Consider the following 27,173-nt stretch of genomic DNA (forward strand, 5'->3'; position numbering starts at 1 on the left):
ACTTCAGATCACGGCGCAAAAAATGAGTCCACATACCGCCCTTTATGTGGAAAAATAAAAAAGTTATAGGGGTCTGAAAATGACATTTTTAAACGTATAAATTTTACTGCATGTAGTTATGATTTTTTCCAGAAGTGCGACAAAATCAAACCTATATAAGTAGGGTATCATTTTAACCGTATGGACCTACAGAATAATTATAAGGTGTAATTTTTACCGAAATATGCACTGCGTAGAAACGGAAGCCCCCAATATTTACAAAATGGCATTTTTTCTTCCATTTTGTTGCACAATGATTTTTTTTTTCCATTTCGCCGTGCATTTTGGGGTAAAATGACTAATGTCACTGCAAAGTAGAATTGGTGCCGCAAAAAATAAGCCATAATATGGATTTTTAGGTGGAAGATTGAAAGGGTTATGATTTTTAAAAGGTAAGGAGGAAAAAACGAAAGTGCAAAAACGGAAAAACCCTGAGTCCTTAAGGGGTAAAAGGGGTACTTCAGAGGGAAATAAATGTTTTCAAATCAACTGGTGCCAAAAATTACATAGTTACATAGTTAGTACGGTCGAAAAAAGACATATGTCCATCAAGTTCAACCAGGGAATTAAGGGGTAGGGGTGTGGCACGATATTGGGGAAGGGATGGGATTTTATATTTCTTCATAAGCATTAATGTTATTTTGTTCCATGAATGTATCTAATCCTGTTTTAAAGCTGTTAATTGTTCCTGCTGTGACCAGTTCCTGAGGTAGACCGTTCCATAAATTCACAGTCCTCACGGTAAAGAAGGCGTGTCGCCCCTTGAGACTAAACTTTTTCTTCTCCAGACGGAGGGAGTGCCCCCTTGTCCTTTGGGGGGGTTTAACCTTGAACAGTTTTTCTCCATATTTTTTGTATGGGCCATTAATATACTTATATACGTTTATCATATCCCCCCTTAAACGTCTCTTCTCAAGACTAAACAATTGTAACTCCTTTAATCGCTCCTCATAGCTAAGATGTTCCATGCCCCATATTAGTTTAGTCACGCGTCTCTGCACCCTTTCCAACTCCGCAGTGTCCCTTTTATGGACAGGTGCCCAAAACTGAACAGCATATTCCAGGTGAGGCCGTACCAATGCTTTATAAAGGGGGAGTATTATGTCCCTGTCCCTTGAGTCCATGCCTCTTTTGATACATGACAATATCCTGCCGGCTTTGGAAGCAGCAGCCTGACATTGCATGCTATTCTGTAGTCTGTGATCTACAAGTACACCCAGATCCTTCTCTACCAGTGACTCTGACAGTTTAATCCCCCCTAAGACATACGATGTATGCAGGTTATTAGTACCCAGATGCATAACTTTACATTTATCCACATTGAACCTCATTTGCCAAGTGGATGCCCAGACACTTAGTCTATCCAAGTCATCTTGTAACTTATGCACATCCTCTATAGACTGTACCGTGCTACAAAGCTTGGTGTCATCCGCAAAGATAGAAACAGAGCTGTTAATACCATCCTCTATATCATTGATAAATAAATTAAACAACAGCGGGCCCAGTACTGAACCTTGGGGTACACCACTAATAACCGGGGACCAATCAGAGTACAAATCATTGACCACCACTCTCTGGGTACGATCCATGAGCCAGTGTTCAATCCAGTTACAAACTAAAATTTCCAAACCCAAAGACCTTAACTTACCTGTCAGACGTCTATGAGGGACAGTATCAAACGCTTTAGCAAAATCCAGAAACACTATATCCACAGCCATTCCTCTGTCAAGGCTTCTACTCACCTCTTCATAAAAGCAAATTAGATTGGTTTGACAACTTCTATCCTTAGTAAACCCATGCTGGCTATCACTTATAATACAATTATCCCCTATGTATTCCTGTATGTAATCCCTTATAAGTCCTTCACACAATTTACCCACAATGCACGTTAAACTTACCGGTCTATAGTTTCCTGGGGAAGACCTAGAGCCCTTTTTGAAGATTGGCACCACATTCGCCTTGCGCCAGTCCCTTGGCACAATACCAGACACCAGAGAATCTCTAAATATCATGAACAGGGGTACAGATATTACTGAACTTACCTCTCTAAGAACTCTTGGGTGTAGTCCATCCGGCCCTGGGGATTTGCTTACATTTATATCACTTAACTTACCTTGTACCATCTCTACATTAAGCCAGTTCAGTACATTACATGATGTGTTACCAGCACTGACCTGGCCAATGTCAGCTCCTTTTTCCATAGTGTATACAGAACTAAAGAACCCATTCAGTAGCTCCGCTTTCTCTTGATCGCCTGTGACAACCTCCCCATTATCATTATTAAGGGGTCCTACATGCTCTGTCCTTGGTTTTTTTGCATTTATATATCTAAAAAAATATTTAGGATTAGTTTTGCTTTCTTTGGCCACCTGCCTGTTTTTATTACATTTTTACAGATTTTATTAAGCTCTTTGTACTGTTTAAATGTTATCGCTGACCCATCAGATTTGTATTTTTTGAAGGCTATTTTTTTGTTGTTTATTGCTCTTTTAACATCATGTGTCAGCCATGTAGGATTTAGTTTTAATCGTTTATATTTGTTCCCCTTTGGTATATATTTAGATGTATAGTTATTTAGAGTTGATTTAAAGATGTCCCATTTACCTTCTGTATCAGTATTTGAGAACACCTCCCCCCAGTCTATGTCCTGTAGTGCAGCCCTCAGCCCAGGGAAGTTTGTCTTTTTAAAGTTATATGTTTTTGCCTTCCCCGCCTGTCTTTGTTTTCTACATTTTAAGTCAAAATTAACTATATTGTGGTCGCTATTACCAAGGTTTTCCCGCACAGTTACATTACCAACCAGCTCTGCGTTGTTGGAAATGATCAGATCCAACAAGGCATCACTTCTTGTTGGGTCCTCCACAAACTGGCCCATAAAATTATCCTGCAATAAATTTAGGAATTGTCACCCCTTTGTAGTTTTAGCCAACCCCGGACCCCAATCTATATCTGGATAGTTAAAATCTCCCATTATTACCACTGTACCTGCCCGGGCGGCCCTCTCTATTTGTTTATGAAGCTGAACTTCTATCTCTTCAGTGATATTAGGGGGTCTGTAGATTACCCCAAATATTATTTTTTCAGTATTTCCCTCCTTTTGTAATTCTACCCACAGTGATTCCACCTCCTCAAAATCATCACACACTATGGCATCGTTCACACTGACTTTCATACCACTTCTTACATACAGACAGACTCCACCACCTTTTCTGTTCATTCTATCCTTGCAAAACAATGTAAACCCCTGCAGTTTGACAGCCCAGTCATGCGAGGAGTCCAGCCATGTCTCAGTGACCCCAACTATATCAATATGTTCCTCCAGTATCAATGCCTCAAGCTCCCCCATTTTATTTGCTAGGCTTCTGGCATTTGTGAACATGCACTTTACATTTCCATCCTTTATGTTATTGGGGTTAATGGGATTCAAGGGTGTAAGTTTTATTTTCCTATGAAGCCTATTCCTATTAACTATTATAACCCCTCCCTCCGCTCCACCCCCAGGTACATTTATAATTCCCACCTCTCTATCTACACTATCTTCCCCCTCTTTGCTGTAGGTTCCCTCCCCCCAAGTCCCTAGTTTAAACACTCCTCCACCCTTCTAGCCATCTTCTCCCCAAGCAAAGCTGCACCCTCCCCATTGAGGTGCAGCCCGTCCCTACGGTAGAGCCGGTAACCGACAGCGAAGTCAGCCCAGTTCTCCATGAACCCAAACCCTTCCTTCCTACACCAGCTTCTGAGCCACTTGTTTACCTCCCTGATCTCCCGCTGCCTCTCTGGTGTGGCTCGTGGTACTGGTAGTATTTCAGAAAATACTACCTTGGAGGTCCTTAGCATCGGTTGATTTTAAAACGTCCCCTCCCCCCCCCTCCCCCGGAGTACCCCTTTAAACAACTGCCTGTACAGTTAATAATGTATTGGAATAAATAAGTATTCCAATGCACTATTAAAAGAAATAATTACATTGAAAACAAAATGACAAAAAAATTTTGGTATAATATAATATTTTGGAAAAACAAATATGTATGCAAAACAAATGAAAATACATATAATATATATCTCCAATTCCATCATAAGTTACCATTACAATATTTTTTAAATATAATTTAAGGTGTTCCAGAAGTTATAATATATGTTATATAAATTACCATTGAGGATATGACCTCACAAAAAAAACACCATGGGGGAGATTTATCAAAACCTCTGCAAAGGAAAAGTTGCCCATAGCAACCAATCTGCTCACTTCTTTCATTTTTAACAAGGCTTCTGCAAAATGAAAGAAGCAATCGGATTGATTGCTATGGGCAACTGGGCAACTGGGCAACTTTTCCTTTGCACAGGTTTTGATAAATCTCCCCACATATGTCTCTGATAAAGCATCCAAGCTCATTTTTGTGAATGAAACCGATCTGTAGTACTGTACAGCAGTATAGGTAGAATTGTGCATTGCTTATTTGGTGCTACAATGAAGTGACACTCCTAGAGGTGGGTCCTAGAGGTGGTAAAACCATGGATCACACCTAATCTAAAATCCTAGAGAACACCCTAAATACACTATTCCTCACACTTTCTAACAATATAAATATTTCACTCATATTGTTAGTTGTTGCCTCATATAGCATTGTTCCTTTATGATTTTTGTGTCCTTTTGTGAAGAGATTAAGCTACTATTCTAATAAATTCCTTTTTCTAATGAGCGTCACAGAGTAATATTGTAGAGTAGCGCTGGTGGATTGTTTTTCCTTGAATCAGGATCAAATATTAGACTGTAGGCTGAGGTAACTCGAGGCACATGGTTTGTTATTGGAGATAACACAATCGCATTTAATTCCTTTAACATTATGTGTGGGAGTCATAATTCGGGAATGGCAAAGATGACTTATACTTTATCAGTCACCGGGATTTGTCTCAAATGGCAGTATAGGCATGTAAATGATGTTATTTAAACAAAGTCTGAAGACATATTCGGCTTGAACAAGCTCTTGTACCTCACAAGAAATCGGTAGGGCTTTGTTCTTGAGATGTTTTGTATTTGAGCGCTGTGTTTTATCATAATCATAGCAGGAGAAGTAGAGTTATAATGATGTTATGTGTCCTATGGCTATGGAAGATCAAATAACCTTTCAAATAACCTTTTGTGTTTTTGAACAAAATACAAGATGAATTTATATCAATGTGAAAACTTAGAAAGCATGAGGTATTAGAGTAGATGTTTAATAGCAGACACACCATGGAATTCTGCTTCCAAAAATGGTCCAGGCACCAACATCTGGAGTTAAAGGGTCTTATATTAAACCTAGTGTAAATAAAAACCGTAAAGGGGGCATTTATTTATATAGAGGCATTTGCATCTACATACATCCAGCGAGCCTGTGTGCCCATGCTCAGTGCCAGCCAAGAGTCCAACAGCAGTTTATTCTGAATTACCAGCATAAACTGCCATAAATCTGGCAAACAAAAGCAGGTATGCCTCAACCGATCCACATCCCTTCCCGCTAGGCCATGTTGCTTTTGTAAGTGGCAGCAAAAATTGCAAAAAAAATCACACAACTTCCGCAGAAATTGTGCAATTATTTGCTGTTCTTGCCAGAAGTCAAAATAGTCACACATAATTAATATCCCCACCATGTCGGGGGCAGCACGGTGGCTTGGTGGTTAGCACTGTTGTCTTGCAGTGCTGGGGTTCTGGGTTCACATTCCACCAAGAGCAACATCTGCAAAGAGTTTATATGTTCTCTCCGTGTTTGCATGGGTTTCCTCCCACACTTCAAAACATACTGATAGGTTAAGATTGTGTGCCCCAATGGGAACAGGGACCATTGTAAGCGTACTGCACTGCAGAATCTCTGTGCACTATATAAATAAAGAATTATTATTATTACCCCCAGATTCTACTGTCCTGTGAATATCTTATTACTGTGAGCCACAGTTTGTAAACAGAAAAGTCGACTTCTATAGGTAAAGTCCAGTTTTGCTGTCTAGTGTCCTGGTGTCATAGCACCTGAGTACCAGCAGTTTTTCTTTCTTTTTTAACTCAGTCTGCCGCTTTTTTAATTTATCCTATTGGATGACTCCATAATGCTAAAGACTAGAGGAACCTTCTGGTGCACCAACTTACATGGACCTGAGCACAGTAAATATTTACAGTACTTTCCATATAAGTAAGAGTCATGTGACTTGGAGATCACATGATTAGTAGCTAGAGCTTCACCAAAAGGCAATTCCTGGAGAGTAAGCACAAGTTAGCAGTTATTACTAGGGACATTCATTCAAAGGAATGAACCCTAATAGAAAACCAATTTAATATTTATGTGATTACTCACTCCTCTAACTCATAAGGGGGGGGGGGCATATGATGTCCATATGCCTTTCATAAAAAACTGTTTTGAGTTGATGGTTTTGAGGTAGATAAACATTTGGCAGAAATTAAAGAGTTTTCTGAGACTGTATGGATAGGCCATTAGTATCAGATTGGCGGGGTTCTATACTCATGGTGTTTCATTACTTCCCAAGCACAGCTCCATACATTTGGAAGTAGCCGGTGCCTGGTACTGGGATACAGTACAGTTCACTTGAATAGGACTGAGCTTCAGTAAGCTCCAGTTCCAGACACAGCCACTACCAAATGTACAGTAAGGGCACTACCTTTAGTCAACTGATGGGCAAGGGTGTCAGAAATGAACCCCCCAACCGATCAGATATTCATGGTCTTTCCTTATGATGCAACAAAATTTGCTTATTAGAGTGTCAAAAACAGATGCCTCTTATGAAGATGCCTGCATTAGTTTGTTATAATTCCTAACCCCTAAGGCCAGGTTCTCCGTACGAAATCTCCGGGCAGAAAAATTCAGTTCAGAGAATTAGAGTACACCCGGCGCCAACTGAATCAATCAGCGCTAGGACCGTAAAGACATTGCTGTTACCATCAGCGGCTGAAATTCTGCAGTGTAAACTCAGCCTATCTGAGCTTTCAGATTTTTACTCAGTAATGCAAACATAAAATCATTACTATGCAGTCAGGTATTATTCTGGATAATAACACTGTTGCTTCTACAACAGGAATCAGTTTCTCAGCTTTTCAACTAGGACAGCTTGCTGTCCAAACAATTTTTACATCTAGAGCTAAAGGCTTCTTATTGCAAAACAAAAAGTCTATTTTTATTGAAAGAAAAGGTTATAAGTCAAAGGAAATTATTTTTTTAACAAGAAAAGATTTGTAAATGAAAATACTTGTCACATGGCCACTCACGCCTCCTGTGGCCACAGATTTTACTTCACTGCTTCACATGGCCTACTGCTATAGTACAGCTTTGACATGTCATCGATTGCCACAATGAACCACCCGGTCACAATCCCAAGCTTAGTGTCTGATAGCAAAGTATAGATCCCTGCATAGAGGGTTTAACAATGAAAGCCATAAAAAACAGAGAATCCCTGTTTTTAAATGTAGCCAATCATGAAGGAAACCTAACGGCTTCACCTTAACTGCCAGGAAGGCCTGGAATCAATACTCAAAATCAATGGAAAATGTTTTGAGATGTTATTGCATTTAGGATGAAGGTAGTTAAAAGAATTATGAAAGTTCCCAAGGATGGCCATACTCATTGTGAGACAATGCCAGGAATACTGGTTGGGGATTGCTATATTTCCCCAAGTTACCTATCATATGTAAACACTAGGTTTTAGGAAACACATATCCCATCCAAGCAAAGCTCAGTGAGATATGAGAAATCCAGAAATGGTTAAATTGATGGCAAGATTAAGCTTGCTAGGGATTTTTGGTAAGTCCTATTTTAAGGTCTGGATTTTTATGGAATGAAAGGCAGAATTGGTAGTGGGGCTGAAGACAGCTCATCACTGGGAAATAAGAATAATTGAGAGTCAGTCTGCCTAAAGAGGCTGACTTGACCGTACCCTCCTATAGAAGTTGTACATCAGAGGGCATCAGCGTCACAAAGCTTACGTTGTGACTATTGCCAGTTGTGTGCAGTAAAAGGGCAGCTAATTTGTTTTTGTCGGGTGGCTGGCAGTAAGCTACCTGTACAGTGAAGGAAGGTTAAAGTGTTTAGTTGAACAGTGCTGGCATCTTGGACTACATGTGTAGCTATCCGGTGGGGTGATAAATCAATGTCTCTCAGTTTGTAACAAGTGTCGATTACAGGCATGTCAACAAACAGGAGGCATAACACAGCCCTTCTATACTGACTTGACCCGATTTCTGAGGTTCCATGTGGTTGAAATGCCCTTTCCTTATGCTTCTGATTGGAGCTAGGTGCTTGAAAATGTAAAAATAAGAAACTCTTAGTGACGCTTGCTACTTCATTGAACTGAGCAACCTTATGATTGTTCCTTCTTGGAGTTTTAAGTCCATTGTTGAGGAGTGGATATGCATATTCTTTTTTCTTTTTCCTAACAAGTTACAGATGTGTTTTGATAGCTAAATCAGTTTTTTACCCCCTTACACCAGTGTACTTACTAGTACTTCCTTTCCCTGACTTCCTTACATGCTTTGAATCAGCCTGTTTCAATAGCCCTCCACTCTATATGCTATATGCATTTGGCAAAGATGAGAGAGACAGCAGAATTAAATCAGCAGAATCATCGCTATGGTTAGTATGTAGATCCTCCTAAGGTAGCATTTTTTTGCAGTTTTATCATTACTGACCATATTGGGGTGGGGGCTACCTGATGACTCCCCTCCTACATATAGGAGCTATATGCTCACTATCACAGCTCTAGGGGGCTAATGTATTTGTACATAGCGCTACTTACACAGTCATATGTGCAATGAGAGTGTGCAATGACAGTGGGGAGGAGCACTGTTCTCACATGCTAGATAGTTCTTAGGTTAGAATTTACTTAGACTGATGGAAGAGAGCAGCATATGTCATTGCTGTGCAGAGGCAGGGTTTGTGGGGTATGGAAGCTCAAATGCTAGGACCTGATGTCTGCAATGCCCCATCCCCACCTTGTAATCCATCTTTGCCTCTTTGATGTTCGAGACAGATTACTACAGGTAGTAGAGAGATAGTTACACAGAAAAGAAATACCTAGTGGCCAATTTAGAAAGATTTTTCAGGTAGAAAACTGCATTTTTGGTTAATAACGTAAAATACAGATTTCATACTGTCCATCATAAAGTAACATTGAAAAAAAACATGAACATTTTAACTAATATGTATGAGTAAAGCTGAGCAAGCTGAGTTTGGCCTCAGTCTGAACTTTGAGGTAAAAGCAGCTCGCCGAGCCTTCGAACTTTGCTAGACTTGGCTTGTGTGGGCCTGGCAATGATGATATAATAGCAGGAGAAACGTATAGCATTCTGGCGCCTGAATGAATGGAGAAAATACTAGGAACACTCAGTAACATCAGTGTAGCCCAGTATACCTTGCAGCAAGATCACATGACCTCAGGATAGACAACATACAGCTCCCAGGCCAATTGGGAAATGTTGACATTTTAAATTTTTCTTCCATGCCTTTTGAGCACTCTTTTATTTTTACATCCACAGACCTGTGTCTGTTGTGGGATCAAGTGTAATTTGTTATGACATTCTTAATAAAAAAAATAAAAATAAAAAAATGCAGTTTTGAAATTTGTTGGGGTTCACTTTCATGCTGTTTACTGTGTAGCCAGACGGACATGTTATCTTGACACACCAACGCCAAGGTTTATATATTTATTTATAATTTTTTTTTTACCATAGAAACATCTGACTAAAAGATCTAAAAACACAGAGACAACAAACTTTGCTAAAATCAAAATTTGTGTTCGTCTGAAAACTTTTGCCCATGACTGTAGCCTGCCTTAGTAGCCCAGTAGGCAGAGGGGTAGACTTCCCTGTATGAGTGTGCATGTACACATGTCAGTCATTGAATAGGACTCCTGAGAACAGGATCCTGAAACCTGAAAAGTATCCTGAAACCCAGAGAACATAGATTTTAATAAACAAGGTATACTATAACAAAACGTCAGTCTATTCAGCTCCTCCTGCTCTATAACATAATGCCCACAGATTAATCTACATGTTTAACATGCCGTTTACGTGTTTATATAAATCCCTTATTAGGACTGAAGAATCTGCATGCACGCCCTGTAGTGCAAAGTGAGGAAAGTAATATACTTATCCCCGTTATATAATGTCTGAGGCTGTGTTCACACATTCAGGTTTTGAATTGCAATTCTTCCATAGAAAGCCACTCCTGGCTTTGAATGTGCGAACACACCCTTATTGTAGGAAAAGATTATAATAACAAGTACGAGTCCACTAATGTAGCTGTGACAGAATGATCTGTATAGTATAAATAATTACAGATTTTTTTTCCCCTTTGAAATATTGAATAAAGTTCTTTGTCCTCTAGAAAAGGAATTTAGTCCAGTTGACTAATACAAAATCACATAAGAATCTGGGGACGTTAACATTATACATTTACTTGAATAAGATAAAATCATTGTAAGGCTTAAAGGGAAACAGGCAGCAGGGTCACCCTCACTAACCTGAATATACAGGTATATGGTGTAAGTGACACTGTTTCAAACACGCCTTACCAGGTGAAAATTGGTGTAGCCATTCCGGAGATATTGATCATTTTGCTAGTATGGTATTTTCTTCTTAAAGTGATTATCCACCATAAGGTGATTTAAGTAGTACATACCTGCCAGAGCTGGATATTTCCTGTTGAATTAGGTTCTCTAAACTACACATCCCATAGTTCCATAGTTTTGTAAGTATGAGGTCACTTTTCTTCCTCCCACACATCAGCCACCCCCCCCCCCCCCATTGAAACACACCTGTGATCCCTTCAATGCAATACACCAGTCTAATCAGGGGGCCTACAGCTGTTGCAAAATGATCTCTCTCCCACCCAGCAGTCTCTTCACCCATTGAAGCAGGACAGGCTCCCTCTGATCACCTGACTAGTAATGTCAGGTCTCGACACACTGCAACCTGGAAAATCCCGAGATCTGAGTAATTCTATTAAGTATGCTGTTAAAAATAAATATTGCAGTGATTATCACAGTAGAATTGTGTGACCACTGTCACAAACCGGTACAAACACTATATTATGAACGTAGGTCAGTAGAAATGACGCTTCAGCACTCACCTATGTTTTAAATCCTTTATTTGGGCATCAAATCCAGAGATAACCGCTGGCCAGGGGTGGGGAGGGAGCGAGGATGCCGCTGCGGGAGCAGCGGAGGAGGAGGTGACTAGTTTCGCGGGTTAAACCGCTTCGTCTGGCCTATATATATTATGAACTACACTAACTTTCCCTGTAGCATAGTCAAATTAAAAAAGGACCTGGAATACCCCTTTAACTGCACTGAAGGTGGCTACTCCTGTATGTTTAATGCTTTCTCCTGTCCACTGTGGTAATAACCCTCCCCTTTCAGCCAATAACTTCACCTCCTTCACAGACTAGCTGAACAAGAGAGATGAATATTTATGAAGAAGACAGAGTAATCGACCACAGAGGTGAGGTTATTGAGTTACAGTGGGGCAAAAAAGTATTTAGTTAGCCATCAATTGTTCAAGTTCTCCCACTTAAAAAAGATTAGAGAGGCCTGTAATTTTCATCATAGGTATACCTCAACTATGGGAGACATAATGAGAAAAAAAATCCATAAAATTACATTGTCTGATTTTTTAAGAATTTATTTGCACATTATGGTGGAAAATAAGTATTTGGTCACGTACAAAGAAGCAAGATTTCTGGCTCTAACAGACCTGTAACTTATCTTAGAGTCTCCTCTGTCCTCCACTCATTACCTGTATTAATGGCACCTGTTAATATCAAACAGTCACACTCCAAACTACACTATGGCCAAGACCAAAGATCTGTCGATGGACACCAGAAACAAAATTGCGGACCTGCATCAGGCTGGGAAGATTGAATCTGCAATAGGCAAGCAGCTTGGTGTGAAGAAATCAACTGTGGGAGCAATTATTAGAAAATGGAAGACATACAAGACCTCTGATAATCTCCTTCAGTCTGGGCTCCACACAAGATCTCCCCCCCGTAGTGTCAAAATGATCACCAGAACAGTGAAAAAAAAAATCCCAGAACCACATGGGGGGGGGGGGGGAACCTAGTGAATGACCTGCAGAGAGCTGGGACCAAAGTAACAAAGGCTAACATCAGTAACACACCACGCCACCAGGGACTCAAATCATGCAGTGCCAGAAGTGTCCACCTGCATAAGGCAGTACATGTCCTGGCCCATCTGAAGTTTTCTAGAGAGCATTTGAATGATCCAGAAAAGTATTGGGAAAATGCCATATGGTCAGATGAAACCAAAGTAGAACTTTTTGGTAAAAACTCAACTCGTTGTGTTTGCAGGAGAAAGAATGCTTAGTTGCATCCAAAGAACACCATACCTACTGTGAAGCATGGGGGGTGGAAACATCATGCTTTGTTGCTGTTTTTCTGCTAAGGGACCATGTGAGATTTTGAGTAAAAAAAAACTCCTTCTATCAGCAAGGGCATTGAAGACGAGACGTGGCTGGGTCTTTCAGCATGACAATAATCCCAAACACACCGCCCGGGCAACGAAGGAGTGGCTTCGTAAGAAGCATTTCAAGGTCCTGGAGTGGCCTAGCCAGTCTCCAGATCTCAACCTCATAGAAAACCTTTGGAGAGAGTTGAAAGTCCATGTTGCCCAGCGACAGTCCGAAAACATCACTGCTCTAGAGGAGATCTGCATGGAGCAATGGGCCAAACAGTGTGTGAAAACCTTGTGAAGACTTACAGAAAATGTTTGACTTTTGTCATTGCCTACAAAGGGTATATAACAAAGTATTGAGATGAAATTTTGTTATTGACCAAATACTTATTTTCCACCATAATTTGTAAATAAATTCTTTAAAAATCAACAATGGGATTTTATGGATTTTTTTTTCTCATCATGTCTCTCATAGTTGAGGTATACCTATGATAAAAATGACAGGCCTCTCTCATCTTTTTAAGTGGGAGAACTTGCACAATTGGTGGCTGACTAAATACTTTTTTGCCCCACTGTAGTGGGGAGAGAGCATTGTACATATAGCAGTAGCTGCCTCCAGTGCACATAAGAAGAAAATACCATATTAGCAACAAGATGAATATCTCCTGAACGGCTGCACCGATTTTCACCTGGTTAGAAGCGGTAAAAACAGGGTGATCCACAATATCTACCTGTATCTTAGGTTGACCCTGCTGTCAGTTTACATTTAAGGTAACATTTTTAAAGGTACTAATAGGAATAGAATAGGTAATAACTGCGGGGAAAAAATATACAAATTTTTTGACCAATGTATATTTTATTTAATGTAGAAAATAACATTATATGTAAACTACAAATACACATATAATGTTATTTTCTACATTTATATAATTTTTTTTGCTAATGACAGGTACACTCTAAATGAGTCATATTTTGTTCTTTCTAATCCACCCTGTATAGTAATATGAAGCAGATAAGCAGTTGTGAGCGCTAAACCTTCCTACACGTCTGAATGTAGAAAACCCATTTCTCAGAAGTAAAACTGATCATTAGATTTTATGCAACAAGAACTTCCATACTGACAACTGCTGTATTTAAAAAAAATTACAACCCAAGCAAATGACAGTATACTTAGCACTCTAATACCTCCAGCCATGGTAAAAAAAAATGACTGGAATAACATTTGTAAGCAAAGTCTATAAGAAAGCAGCTGAACGATAATGACCACAATTTAAAAAGCATTGCTGCAGATAAATCCTCAAATTGCTTGCCAGGCTCCTAACACCATGTAATTCATACAAATGAGTTAAATCAGCATTCACCAGAACGATTACGCTGAAATATCTCATCTCTACTGTAAATTTACATGTTACGTAATGTAAAGTTAAATATTGAAATGGGGGTGCATTGGAACATAGTTAGGGTGGTGTCATTGATCTGTATAATTCATCCACTTCTTCAATTACTGTTCCTGATCATCAAAGAAGTACAGTGGTCCCTCAACATACGATGGTAATTCGTTCCAAACAACCCATCGTTTGTCGAATCCATCGTATGTTGAGGGATTCGTGCAATGTAAAGTATAGGAAGTTATACTCACCTGTCCCCGCCGCTCCGGACCGCTTCCTCACCGCTCCCGATGCTGTCCCAGGGGCTCCCGATGCTGTCCTGCTGCTCCGGCGTCTTCTTCGGGATCCTCCGGCTTTTTCCGCATCTTCTCTGGTGTGCCGACCTCGCTTTCTGGTGACGTTATTACGTTGCGGCGCCGGAACGGCGTGTGCAGCGATGTAATAACGACGCCGGAATGTGAGGCCCAGACCCCGGAGAAGATGCAGAAAATGCCGGAGGATCGCGAAGTGGACCCGGAGCAGCGGGGATAGGTAAGTTAACCTGTCCGGGATGCTTAAACTGCTATCCGACAGCAGCTTAAGCATTTTGCGCTGTCGCATAGCAGTTAATGCGATGGCCCCGACATATAAAAGCATCGTATGTCAATGTTGACATCGACATGCGATGGCCTCTGAGAGGCCATCGTATGTCGATTTGATCATATGTTGGGGCCATCGCATGTCGGGGGGTTACTGTATAAAAAATGTCTTAATATATGATGATTTTGAAGGAGATTTATCAAGCTTCGTAGTAGATTGTTTTGCGTAAAAAAGTCACACGTACTTGCGCACGTGCAACTTTTCTGTACATGCTGCGACTTTTAGATTTTTGCTTATTCCAAAGCACATTTCTGAAATCTGCTCATGTAGTATTTTTTTTTATTTTGTAGTTGTCACGTATTTATCAAATGCTATAGTCGCTATTTATGAAGAAAAAAAGTTGCATCTCTATTTATCCCCTTAAGGACCAGGCCATTTTACACCTTAAGGACCAGAGCGTTTTTTGCAATTGTGACCACTGTCACTTTAAACATTAATAACTCTGGAATGCTTTTAGTTATCATTCTGATTCTGAGACTGTTTTTTCGTGCCATATTCTACTTTAACTTAGTGGTAAAATTTTATGGTAGCTTGCATCCTTTCTTGGTGAAAAATCCCAAAATTTGATGAAAAAAATGAAAATTTTGCATTTTTCTAACTTTGAAGCTCTTTGCTTGTAAGGAAAATGGATATTCAAAATAAAACATTTTTGGGTTCACATATACAATATGTCTACTTTATGTTTGCATCATAACATTTATGAGTTTTTACTTTTGGAAGACACCAGAGGGCTTCAAAGTTCAGCAGCAATTTGGAAATTTTTCACAAAATTTTCAAACTCGCTATTTTTCATGAACCAGTTCAGGTTTGAAGTGTATTGGAAGGGTCTTCATATTAGAAATACCCCATAAATGACCCCATTATAAAAACTACACCCCCCAAAGTATTCAAAATGACATTCAATAAGTGTATTAACCCTTTAGGTGTTTCACAGGAATAGCAGCAAAGTGAAGGAGAAAATTCACAATCTTCATTTTTTACACTCGCATGTTCTTGTAGACCCAATTTTTGAATTTTTGCAAGTGGTAGAAAGGAGAAAATGTTTACTTGTATTTGAAACCCAATTTCTCTCGAGTAAGCACATATCTCATATGTCTATGTTAATTGTTCGGCGGGCGCAGTAGAGGGCTCAGAAGGGAAGGAGCGACAAATGGTTTTTGGGGGGCATGTCACCTTTAGGAAGCCCCTATGGTGCCAGGACAGCAAAAAAAAAACACATGGCATACCATTTTGGAAACTAGACCCCTCGGGGAAGGTAACAAGGGGTAAAGTGAACCTTCATACCCCACAGGTGATTCATGACTTTTGCATATGTAAAAAAAAAAAAAAAATGCTTTACCTAAAATGCTTGGTTTCCCAAAAATTTTACTTTTTTAAAAAGGATAATAGCAGAAAATACCCCCCAAAATTTGAAGTCCAATTTCTCCCGATTCAGAAAACACCCCATATGGGGGTGAAAATTGCTCTGCTGGCGCACTACAGGTCTCAGAAGAGAAGGAGTCACATTTGGCTTTTTGAAAGCAAATTTTGCTCTGGGGGCATGCCGCATTTAGGAAGCCCCTATGGTGCCAGAACAGCAAAAAAAAAAACACATGGCATACCATTTTGGAAACTAGACCCCTCGGGGAACGTAACAAGGGGTAAAGTGAACCTTAATACCCTACAGGTGTTCCACGACTTTTGCATATGTAAAAAAAAAAATTTTTTTTTTTTACCTAAAATGCTTGGTTTCCCAAAATTTTTACATTTTTAAAAAGGGTAATAGCAGAAAATACCCCCCAAAATTTGAAGCCCAATTTCTCCTGATTCAGAAAACACCCCATATGGGGATGAAAAGTGCTGTGCTGGCGCACTACAGGTCTCAGAAGAGAAGGAGTCACATTTGGCTTTTTGAAAGCAAATTTTGCTCTGGTGGCATGCCGCATTTAGGAAACCCCATATGGTGCCAGAACAGCAAAAAAAACAAAAACACATGGCATACCATTTTGTTAACTAGACCCCTCGGGGAACGTAACAAGGGGTAATGTGAACCTTAATACCCCACAGGTGATTCACAACTTTTGCATATGTAAAAAAAATAATAATAATTTTTACCTAAAATGCTTGGTTTCCCAAAAATGTTACATTTTTAAAAAGGGTAATAGCAGAAAATACCCCCCCAAATTTGTAACACAATTTCTCCCGAGTACGGCGATACCCTATATGTGACCCTAAACTGTTGCCTTGAAATACGACAGGGCTCCAAAGTGAGAGCGCCATGCGCATTTGAGGCCTAGATTAGGGACTTGCATAGGGGTGGACATAGGGGTATTCTACACCAGTGATTCCCAAACAGGGTGCCTCCAGCTGCTGTAAAAGTCCCAGCATGCCTGGACAGTCAGTGGCTGTCTGGTAATACTGGGAGTAGTTGTTTTGCAACAGCTGGAGGCTCCGTTTTGGAAACAGTGGCGTACCAGACGTTTTTCATTTTTATTGGGGAGGGGGGCTGTGTAGGGGTATGTGTATATGTAGTGTTTTTTTATTTTGTGTTAGTGTAGTGTTTTTAGGGTACAGTCGCATGGGCGGGGGGTTCACAGTAGTTTCTCGCTGGCAGTTTGAGCTGCGGCAGAAAATTTGCCGCAGCTCAAACTTGTAGCCGGATACTTACTGTAATCCTCCGCCCATGTGAGTGTACCCTGTACGTTCACATTGGAGGGGGGAGAAACATCCAGCTGTTGCAAAACTACAACTCCCAGCATGTAGGGTCTATAAGTGCATGCTGGGAGTTGTAGTTTTGCAACAGCTGGAGGCTCTGTTTTGGAAACAGTGGCGTACCAGACGTTTTTCATTTTTATTGGGGAGGGGAGGGGGGCTGTGTAGGGGTATGTGTATATGTAGTGTTTTTTACTTTTTATTTTATTTTGTGTTAGTGTAGTGTTTTTAGGGTACAGTCACATGGGCGGGGGGTTCACAGTAGTTTCTCGCTGGCAGTTTGAGCTGCGGCAGAAAATGCCGCAGCTCAAACTTGCAGGCGGATACTTACTGTAATCCTCCGCCCATGTGAGTGTACCCTGTACGTTCACATTGGAGGGGGGAGAAACATCCAGCTGTTGCAAAACTACAACTCCCAGCATGTACGGTCTATCAGTGCATGCTGGGAGTTGTAGTTTTGCAACAGCTGGAGGCACACTGGTTGTGAAACACCGAGTTTGGTAACAAACTCAGTGTTTTGCAACCAGTGTGCCTTCAGCTGTTGCAAAAGCTACAACCCCCAGCATGTACGGACAGCGGAAGGGCATGCTGGGTGTTGTAGTTATGCAACAGCGGGAGGCATACTACTTTGGCTGGGGATGCTGGGGATTCTAGTTATGCAACAGCTGGAGACACACTGGTATGCTACTTAACTCAGTGTGCCTTCAGCTGTTGCAAAACTACAACTCTCAGCAGTCACCGACAGCCAACGGGCATGCTGGGAGTTGTAGTTATGCAACCACCAGATGCACCACTACAACTACCAGCATGCACTTTAGCTGATTGTGCAAGCTGGGAGTTGTAGTTATACAACAGCTGAAGGTACACTTTTCCATAGAAACAGCCTCCAGCTGTTGCAAAACCATAAGTCCCAGCATGCCCATAAGGGAATGCTGGGAGTTGTGGTGGTCTGCCTCCTCCTGTTGCATAACTACAGCTCCCAGCATGCCCTTTTTGCATGCTGGGAGCTGTTGCTAAGCAACAGCAGGAGGCTGTCACTCACCTCCTACTGCTGCTGATCGATGCTGCGCAGGTCAGTCCCGCCGCTGCCGCCGCAGTCGTCGCTCCTGGGGCCCCGATCCCAACATTAACGCCAGGGATCGGGGTCCCCAGCACACGGGGTGCACGTCCCGCACCCGCTCACATCCTCCGGAAGAGGGGTGGAGCGGGTGCGGGAGTGACACCCGCAGCAGGCGCCCTGATTGGTCGGCCGGGGATCCGGCCGACGAATCAGGGCGATCGTGAGGTGGCACCAATGCCACCTCACCCCTGCTGGCTCTGGCTGTTCGGGGCCGTCTCTGACGGCCCCGATCAGCCAGTAATTCCTGGTCACCGGGTCACTGGAGACCCGATTGACCCGGAATCGCCGCAGATCGCTGGACTGAATTGTCATAATGACCCTCCTGGGCAATATGCCGCGATGCCTGCTGAACGATTTCAGCAGGCATCGGGCATCGGCTCCCCTACGGCTAGCGGCGGGGGGCCGGAATGGACAGGACGTACTCCTACGTTCTCGGTCCTTAAGGACTCGGAAACGGGGGCGTAGGAGTACGTCCATTGTCCTTAAGGGGTTAAAGGGGTTATCCAGGAAAAAACTTTTTTTTATATATTAACTGGCTCCAGATTTGTAAATGACTTCTATTAAAAAATCTTAATCCTTTCAGTACTTATGAGCTTCTGAAGTTAAGGTTGTTTTTTTCTGTCTAAGTGTTCTCTGATGACACGTGTCTCGGGAAATGCCCAGTTTAGAAGCAAATCCCCATAGCAAACCTCTTCTAAACTGGGCGTTTCTCCAAGACACGTGTCATCAGAGAACACTTAGACAGAAAAGAACAACCTTAACTTCAGAAGCTCATAAGTACTGGAAGGATTAAGATTTTTTAATAGAAGTAATTTACAAATCTGTTTAACTTTCTGGAACCAGTTGATATATAAAAAAAAGTTTTTTTCCTGGATAACCCCTTTAAAAATCGCATATGCATTCCAGGTCCAACCTGGCTTACATAAAGTGCATACGTCTGCAGAAAAGGACACGTGAACAACTGTTCTTGTTCTGCATCATGAAACAAAGATATTACAGGTTGGGCCATTTCTCTGAATACACCTTAATAAAATGGGAATGGTATGCACTTTATGTAAGCCAGGTTGGACCTGGAATGCATATGCGATTTTTAAAGGGGTTATCCAGGAAAAAACTTTTTTTTATATATCAACTAGCTCCAGAAAGTTAAACAGATTTGTATATGACTTCTATTAAAAAATCTTAATCCTTCCAGTACTTATGAGCTTCTGAAGTTAAGGTTGTTCTTTTCTGTCTAAGTGTTCTCTAATGACACGTGTCTCGGGAAACGCCCAGTTTAGAAGAGGTTTGCTATGGGGATTTGCTTCTAAACTGGGCGTTTCCCGAGATGATGTCATCAGAGAACACTTAGACAGAAATTAACAACCTTAACTTCAGAAGCTTATAAGTACTGAAGGGATTAATATTTTTTATAGAAGTAATTTATAAATCTGTTTAACTTTCTGGAGCCAGTTGATATAAAAAAAAAAAAAAAAGTTTTTTCCTGGATAACCCCTTTAACTTCCTGTTTGTGGCACATTAGTATATGTGAGGGGGGAAACTTTTGAAGATGGGTGGTGACCATGGCGGCCATTTTGAAGTTGGCCATTTTGAATCCAACTTTTGTTTTTTCAATTGGAAGAGGGTCATGTGACACATAAAACTAATTGGGAATTTCACAAGAAAAACAATAATGTGCTTGGTTTTAAGGTAACTTTATTCTTTCATGAATTATTTACAAGTTTCTGACCACTTAAAATGTGTTCAATGTGCTGCCCATTGTGTTGGATTGTCAATGCAACCCTCTTCTCCCACTCTTCACACACTGAACACTAATAACAGCATAATAGTATTATTCAGTTACTGAAGTAGTAGTAATATTCTCTGTATGCATCACCACTCTTAAATTCATAGGCCAGGTTATGGGACACAATTGGCAACTCATACTACGACACTGGTAGATATTGCTAGGTTTCAGGTCATAAGTATTGTCTAAGATAATGTCTGAGCACCATTTTCTATGATTAGACATTTGTATTTTTTTGCTATTATTTTTTTGCGATCTCGGCCCTGCCCCCGAAGTTGGATTGGGCAAATCCAATCACATGACCAGGACGCCTGGCAACGCGTCACTGATTACCGGAGCTCCACAATGGGCTCTGACTCCTGCTTCTCCAGCACTGGTTAATGAGGGGTGAGACACCTGAACATCGGTCTCTGTGCTTTAATCTTGCTAGGTATATATATGAGTAAAAAATAAGAGAACAGATCGTCTTCCTAATGTATGTAATAAGTCTGCTATTCTGTCTAGGATCCCATTCCGGCCCCTGTCAGATTCATTGCGAGCTCCTGCTGATAGTGTCTGTCAGCAGGACCTACGCAACTTGTTCAGGAGGGATGCGCTATGCCAATACAATGCGCATGTGCTGGGGAATCCCTTTGAGCGATCACCATACACTGGGGCTGCGCGTCACAAGTTCTCGCAAGTGCAGGTGAGTTCCTCACGGACGATCAGTTGCTGTGTATTCTCGCGATCACGCGGGGATCCTCACGCAGCCGCACTAGTGATGTTTGCAAACAGCATCATAAAGCGCGGACCCCGTGTGATCGCGATCTTCTGTTTGAGCTGAAAACGATACTGCACTTTCACTTTTATTCGCCTATAGCACTTGTATTGCACGCACGCTCTTAGCATTATATACTGCACGCTAGCACTTGGCATCGTATACTGCACGCACGCTCTTAGCATCGTATACTGCACGCACGCTCTTAGCATTGTATACTGCACGCATGCACTTAGCATTGTATACTGCACGTACGCACTTGGCATTGTATACTGCCCGCACGCTCTTAGTATTGTATACTGCACGCACGCTCTTAGCATTGTATACTGCACGCACACTCTTAGTACCGTATACTGCACGCTTGCTCTTAGCATCGTATACTGCACGCACACACTTACCATGGTACTGCATGCACACCCATAACATTTATACTGCACACAGGCTCATAACAGCCTCACTGCAAGCACGCTCACAACGCTTTCACTGCATGCACGCTCATAGCATTACTCCACACGTACACTCATAACATTCATACTACAAGTATGTTCATAGCATTTATACTGCACACACGCTCCTAGGCATACTGCTCACAGGTCATGGCACATCATACTTTTCAATCGCTCATAGCATTTACACGGTTAATTTTCTGTTAATATTTATTGGTCATACGAGCATGGTATTTATACGCTCTTGGCTTTTATACTGGTCATACGTGCGTACCTTTTACACTGTTTCACACGGGTAGGGCATCTTCTCTGTTTGTACTGTCATGACTTTCTCATCGTCCGTACGTTCATGGCCTTTATTTGTCATATGCGCATGGCACACTGCTCGTACGCTCATAGTATTCCTACGGTTTTGACGTTCATAGAAATTATACGATACATACGTTCACAGTATTTATCTGGCCATACGCCCATAGCATCCATACTTTGCAATCTCATTTATTCTGTTTCACCTCATGGTATTTGTACTCCCATCCGCTCACAGTGTCTTATACTGTCTACAAACTCATGTCATGTATTCTGTTCATATGTTCTTGGGATTTACATTTTCTTACGTTCATTCCAGACAGTGTTACGTTCATAGTAGCCACACGCTTCACAGGTTTCTTGGTATTCGTACTGTTCTTTCGCTCATGGTATTTCACACTGTTCATGGCATTTTCCTGGCCATGGCACTTATATGATTCATTTGCTCATGGCAGTTATATTGTTCACACGCTCATGGCTGTTATTTTTGGTCACACGCTCAGTGCTTTTAAACGGTTCACACACTTATAGGATCATACTGGTTCATACGTTTGTGGCTTATGGTCCTTACGCTCATGGAATTTATACTATCCATTTGCTCTTGGTATTTATATTGTCATATGTTCATAGCTTTCACACAGCCTTCTTATCAGTCATGCATCCATGACCATTTACCGGGCACAGATAGGTTACATACAGACATTGATGCTAGAATTTATTTGCATACTCCTGATACTTTCCATTACATCTATACACTGTATGGCACACTTGCTCTACTATAACCGTCACCCCTCGCATGTGTTAGACATTTTGTGCAATCACACGTGTTTTCCAGTTCTGCTACTGTGTCTGTTAGTTCCAGCGGAAGTGCCGGCTATTTATTTCCATCACAGAAGAGTCTACATTTACTTACAATACTATTTGTATCACGTACGCCTACCAAGTCAGTGTCCCTCATTGTTAGGATTGCAGTAGCACACTACACAAATGTCAGTTAACCTCGCATGTTATAGTTCATATCACGTGCGCACGCTACATGCTGTTATGCTGGCTTTTGTTCCTGTAACTGATAGGTTATTCAAGTTATTGTAGTAGCTGTACCACATGTTAGTCACTAAGTCAGTATTACGTTCACATATTAGCACTGTTATGTTGACATCTGACATTCAGCCTCTACCTTTTAATCCTTGTGTCCAAGGGCACATACCATGTTATTGTTACAGACATGTCTCCAGCAAATAACATCAGGACACATAAGCGGTTATTTCCCAACATGCCTGCCACGTCTGAAGGGGGTTGCAGTTGTTGTTCTGACACATTTTCAGGGCAACACCATCGCGACACATACGCGGTTGTATACTCTTCATACCTGCAACGTCTGCTGGGGGATGCACTGCATAGTTGTTACTATTGTGTCTTCAGAGCAACATCACGACACATAGGCGGTTGCATACCCTTCATACCTCCCATGTTTGCAGGGGGATGCACTGCATTGTTGTTTGTTACTGACATGTCTTCAGAGCAATAGCATGACACATAGGGGGTTGTATACCCTTCATACCTGCCACCTCTGCAGGGGGATGCACTGCGTAGTTGATCGTTACTGACAAGCCTTCAGAGCAACACATCACAACACATAGGTTGTTGTATACCCGTTAACTGCCTCGTCTGCAGAGGGATGCACTGCACAGTTGTTGGTACTGACATGTCTTCAGAGCAATAACATGACGCACAGGTGTTTGTTTAACCATTATGCCTGCCTCGTCTGCAGGGGGAGGCACCACACAGGTTATTGTTACTGACACATCTTCAGAGCAATAACTTTATGACACATAGGTGGTTGTTTACCCGTTACGCCTGCCACGTCTTCAGGGAGAGGCACCACGCAGGTTATTGTTACTGACACGTTTTTCAGAGCAGTAACATTTTGACTCATAGGTAGTTGTTTACCCGTTATGCCTGCCGCATTTGCAGGGGGAGGCACTACACAGGTTATTGTTACTGACACATTTTTCAGAGCAATAACATTTCAACTCATAGGTGGTTGTTTACCCATTATGCCTGCCATGTCTGCAGGAGGAGGCTTCACGCAGGTTACCATTACTGACACAGCTTCAGAGCAATAACTCTATGACAAAAAGGTGGTTGGTTATGTCACCATGGCAAGGGAAGGTACCACACAGGTTCTGGTAACTGACACGTTTTTTTTCTGAGCAATAACACATACAGTGTGATTACCCATGTTGCCTGTCACGTTTGCCGGGGGATTTACCACGCAGGGTTTTTACTGACATGTCTCCACAGCTATCATCCGTCACACGGATGACATTCACCTAGTTGTGCCTGCCACGTCGCCACTATTATAGGCACAATGGTACGCAAGACTGGTCCAGCCTGAGGGCACGATAGCTCATGCATGGGGCTGTAGGGTCTGCAGGTACATTGGGTATGCAAAGACTTGTCACGTCTACAGACATGATGGCAATGAAGGGATGGGTCACTTGCAGCAGGATGCCATTCCCGAGACCAGTGGATTTAGGAACTGGGCAGTTTGGGGTATGGCTCAGTCTTCATGTAAGGTGTTTTTGGATATTGTTTGATTTATAGGCAATATGTAGCGGCACAAGGCTGTTCCTGCCAAAGGTCAGTCAGGTAGTGGTGGTTATGTCTCATCTAACAGTTCTATTTTACCACTTATTAGCAGAGACATGTGAGCTTGATTAGGCCTGACAGGTTTATATTGTTTTCACTCTTGCCCTGATGTCTCAGGCAAAGTATGCTAAAGAGGCAAATATCAGCTAGCATGTCAGCCGACCCTATTTAAGTGCCAGCCCGTTTAGGTCAGAGTGGGCATGACTACCACAGTTCTTCGGTTTCTCGGCATTGATTTCTAGGCCAATCAGTTCACAGTCACTTCACTTCTGTCTTAAGGTAGAGTCATATCTTGGGTTTTGTGTTAGGGTAGGGGTATTGGTTCATGATTATAACATCTATTTTCTCTACCAGATTGATTCTTGCCCACTAAAGGCAAGCCCTCTGTCGCGGTCATTGGGCACAAAGTTTAAAGCCTGTTAAGGCTATATTTGTGAGAGGGGCAGGTGTAACTCCACCCCCTGCATGTCCAGGCAGGGTGTTGTTAAGGGGATGTAGGTGGGAGCAGGGGTATATAACACCCCTGCCTCCTACTGGAGGGGTGTTCGTGACGTTTGCGGACCCCTCCCATCCCTCCCTCTTTTTCTTCATTCATCCATCACAGGATATGCCCACTAAAGGCGTGCCCTCCGTCACGGTCATTGGGCACAAATCTGACCGATTTGTTAAGTTTAAATGTTCTACATAACAGGTAGGTATGTACCGTCGTAATTGCGAGCACAAGTGTGAAGCCCTGAACACAAATAAATTATAGTGCACTTTCAGCCAATCTACAACTATTGTTAGCTACTCTATCTTTAGTTGTACCCTTGTATGTGCAGCTCTATAAGATGGCAGGGCTATACTCCATACATGTAGCAGTGAATACATGAGCAGAGCAATGGACTTATACACCAACAGAGAAAAATCTTCTTATATACTTACTTCTATGTTAATACGTTGTACAATAGGTTGTCATTAGTTTAAAAGAGTTCTTTAGAAAAATGAGATTTTTTGCAATGCCATTTTGTTCGTTCCTTGGCCCTCATATGAAACACACCATTGTGATACAAACAGCATTCATGAACCTAAGTGCTCTTAATGCTTCTAGAAAATGATATATTGTCACAGTTTGATTTAAATCAACTTTGAGTGTTTTCTTTGTCAAGAGTGGAAATTTCAGAGACATAAAAATGAGAAGCGCAGAGTTCATTCATCATGTGCACCTGTGCGAAGAAAGAATCTAACTAACTTTAATATCACCGCGCTTTTCTAATTGCAAATGTTTGTAGCCACTCTGTTCTGGGTATAAAATACAATACAATGTTATGTGACAACCAGAAATAGAAATGTTTGCGTATGTAACTTCAAGGATGGGTGCAAATATAGCAGTAGTGTGCCGCACATCCATTATATTTCATCAGGTTTGGATGCATAATTTCTGCAATCAAACATTTTTCTTCAATTAGGTTTCAATTTAAAGACTGTACAGCCAATAACTGCATTTAAAAACTGTGGCAATATGTAACAAAAGGCATGCTCTGACTCATGGTAATCAGACAATGATTGGAAAGACTTGGTTTAAAAAAAATAAAATAAAAAAAAAACAGTCCTCACTGTTCAACACTTGCTGGTCTATGTCTAAACAGAATGAAGTGGCTGCTCAACCAATCGATGATTTAGCCCAGTCACTTTAAAGAATAAAAATGCTGAATGACCCCCTTTAACCGCTTAGCAACTGGATGGTCATCAATTATCTTTGCACTTACATTCCAGAACGTAGTGTTATTCAATAGCCTGAAGATGTCATTGCATCAGTAAAGGAAAGCCCACTAAATACCATTGGGAATTCCCCATTTTCCTTCCAGGTAAGCAGGTGTTGCTGCAAGAGGCAAGAATCCCTAACAAAGAAGAATATTGTTTAGTCTACCTTACGCCCACTTCCTTAGATTGCTGATGGTCTGGGTCGCACTTGGACTCCAGCACAGCAGGACCGTCAACCTGTTCAAGCTGAAAGAGAGGACACACATCCATCCTAGATGAGTATGTTGTGTTCCATGTTTTTCAATTTTTTATGACATGTGGCTACTGCTCCCATTAAAGGGGCCACTTGGATCTACTGTTAAAGGGATGCTATCCTGTACATGTACCATGCTACCCTGGACTTTCCACTGGTACCTGTTTTGGACCTGTTTATGTCTACATCATTACACCTTTATTTTTCTCTATATTCTGCTGTACGTTGATGCTTATCACTATGGGGAAAGTGTAATTCCTATTTCCTCTATATTTTGTGCATTTTTACTGCAACGTATCTGTCTATGTTCTTTCTTGTTGCCCAATAGGGCTATGTTCTTGCATTTTTGTATCCAAGTTTTTGTGCTTTCTCAAGAAAATGAGGAGAGCCCTCTGTCAGTGACAGAGATAAAGAAATAAGCGCTCCATAGAGTAGTATTGTTTCAACCCAAGCGTGAGATTAGTGTATAAGGCTTAGCTGCTCACCCTGCGTGGTTGTGTAGCCACATACACAACTATGGTACCAATATATCAGATAGGTCGTCTGCTGCCCTCCGGAAAGTAAACGGCAATGGAGATTTGGCTTCAGGATAAACCGGCTCAACGGCGCTGATTGACCAGACAGGTGGATGAATAAAAAGGATTTATTAACCAGAATGCAACGCCTTTTGCTGCGCATGCGCAGCTTCCTCTGAGACATAACAAGGAGAATTCACAGCAGGTTTACATGGGTAAGAATTAACCATTTCACTGGCAATATAAAACACAGGGAAAACCAAATCACCTGTGTATGGCACCACCCACATGTGTGAAAGTAATTATCGAACATTTTCTATTGACTCATTAAGTCCCTGAGGGTTCAGGGTTGCATGTTTAAAGATCAAATTGGATGCACGATTGACTAATTTCT

General features: G+C 41.5%; 1 protein-coding gene across 1 annotated transcript in view; it reads right to left on the reverse strand.

The window, feature by feature from the left end:
* DIPK2B (divergent protein kinase domain 2B) overlaps positions 1 to 22,052 on the reverse strand; it is a 258,319-nt gene extending 236,267 nt beyond the window's left edge. The window contains 1 exon segment of the mRNA XM_056560162.1: positions 21,925 to 22,052. The gene's annotated coding sequence lies outside the window, so the exon portion shown is untranslated.
* Positions 22,053 to 27,173: the final 5,121 nt, after the last annotated feature.

The sequence above is a fragment of the Hyla sarda genome, chromosome 2 (genome assembly GCF_029499605.1).
Source record: "Hyla sarda isolate aHylSar1 chromosome 2, aHylSar1.hap1, whole genome shotgun sequence".
NCBI classification, from domain to species: domain Eukaryota; kingdom Metazoa; phylum Chordata; class Amphibia; order Anura; family Hylidae; genus Hyla; species Hyla sarda.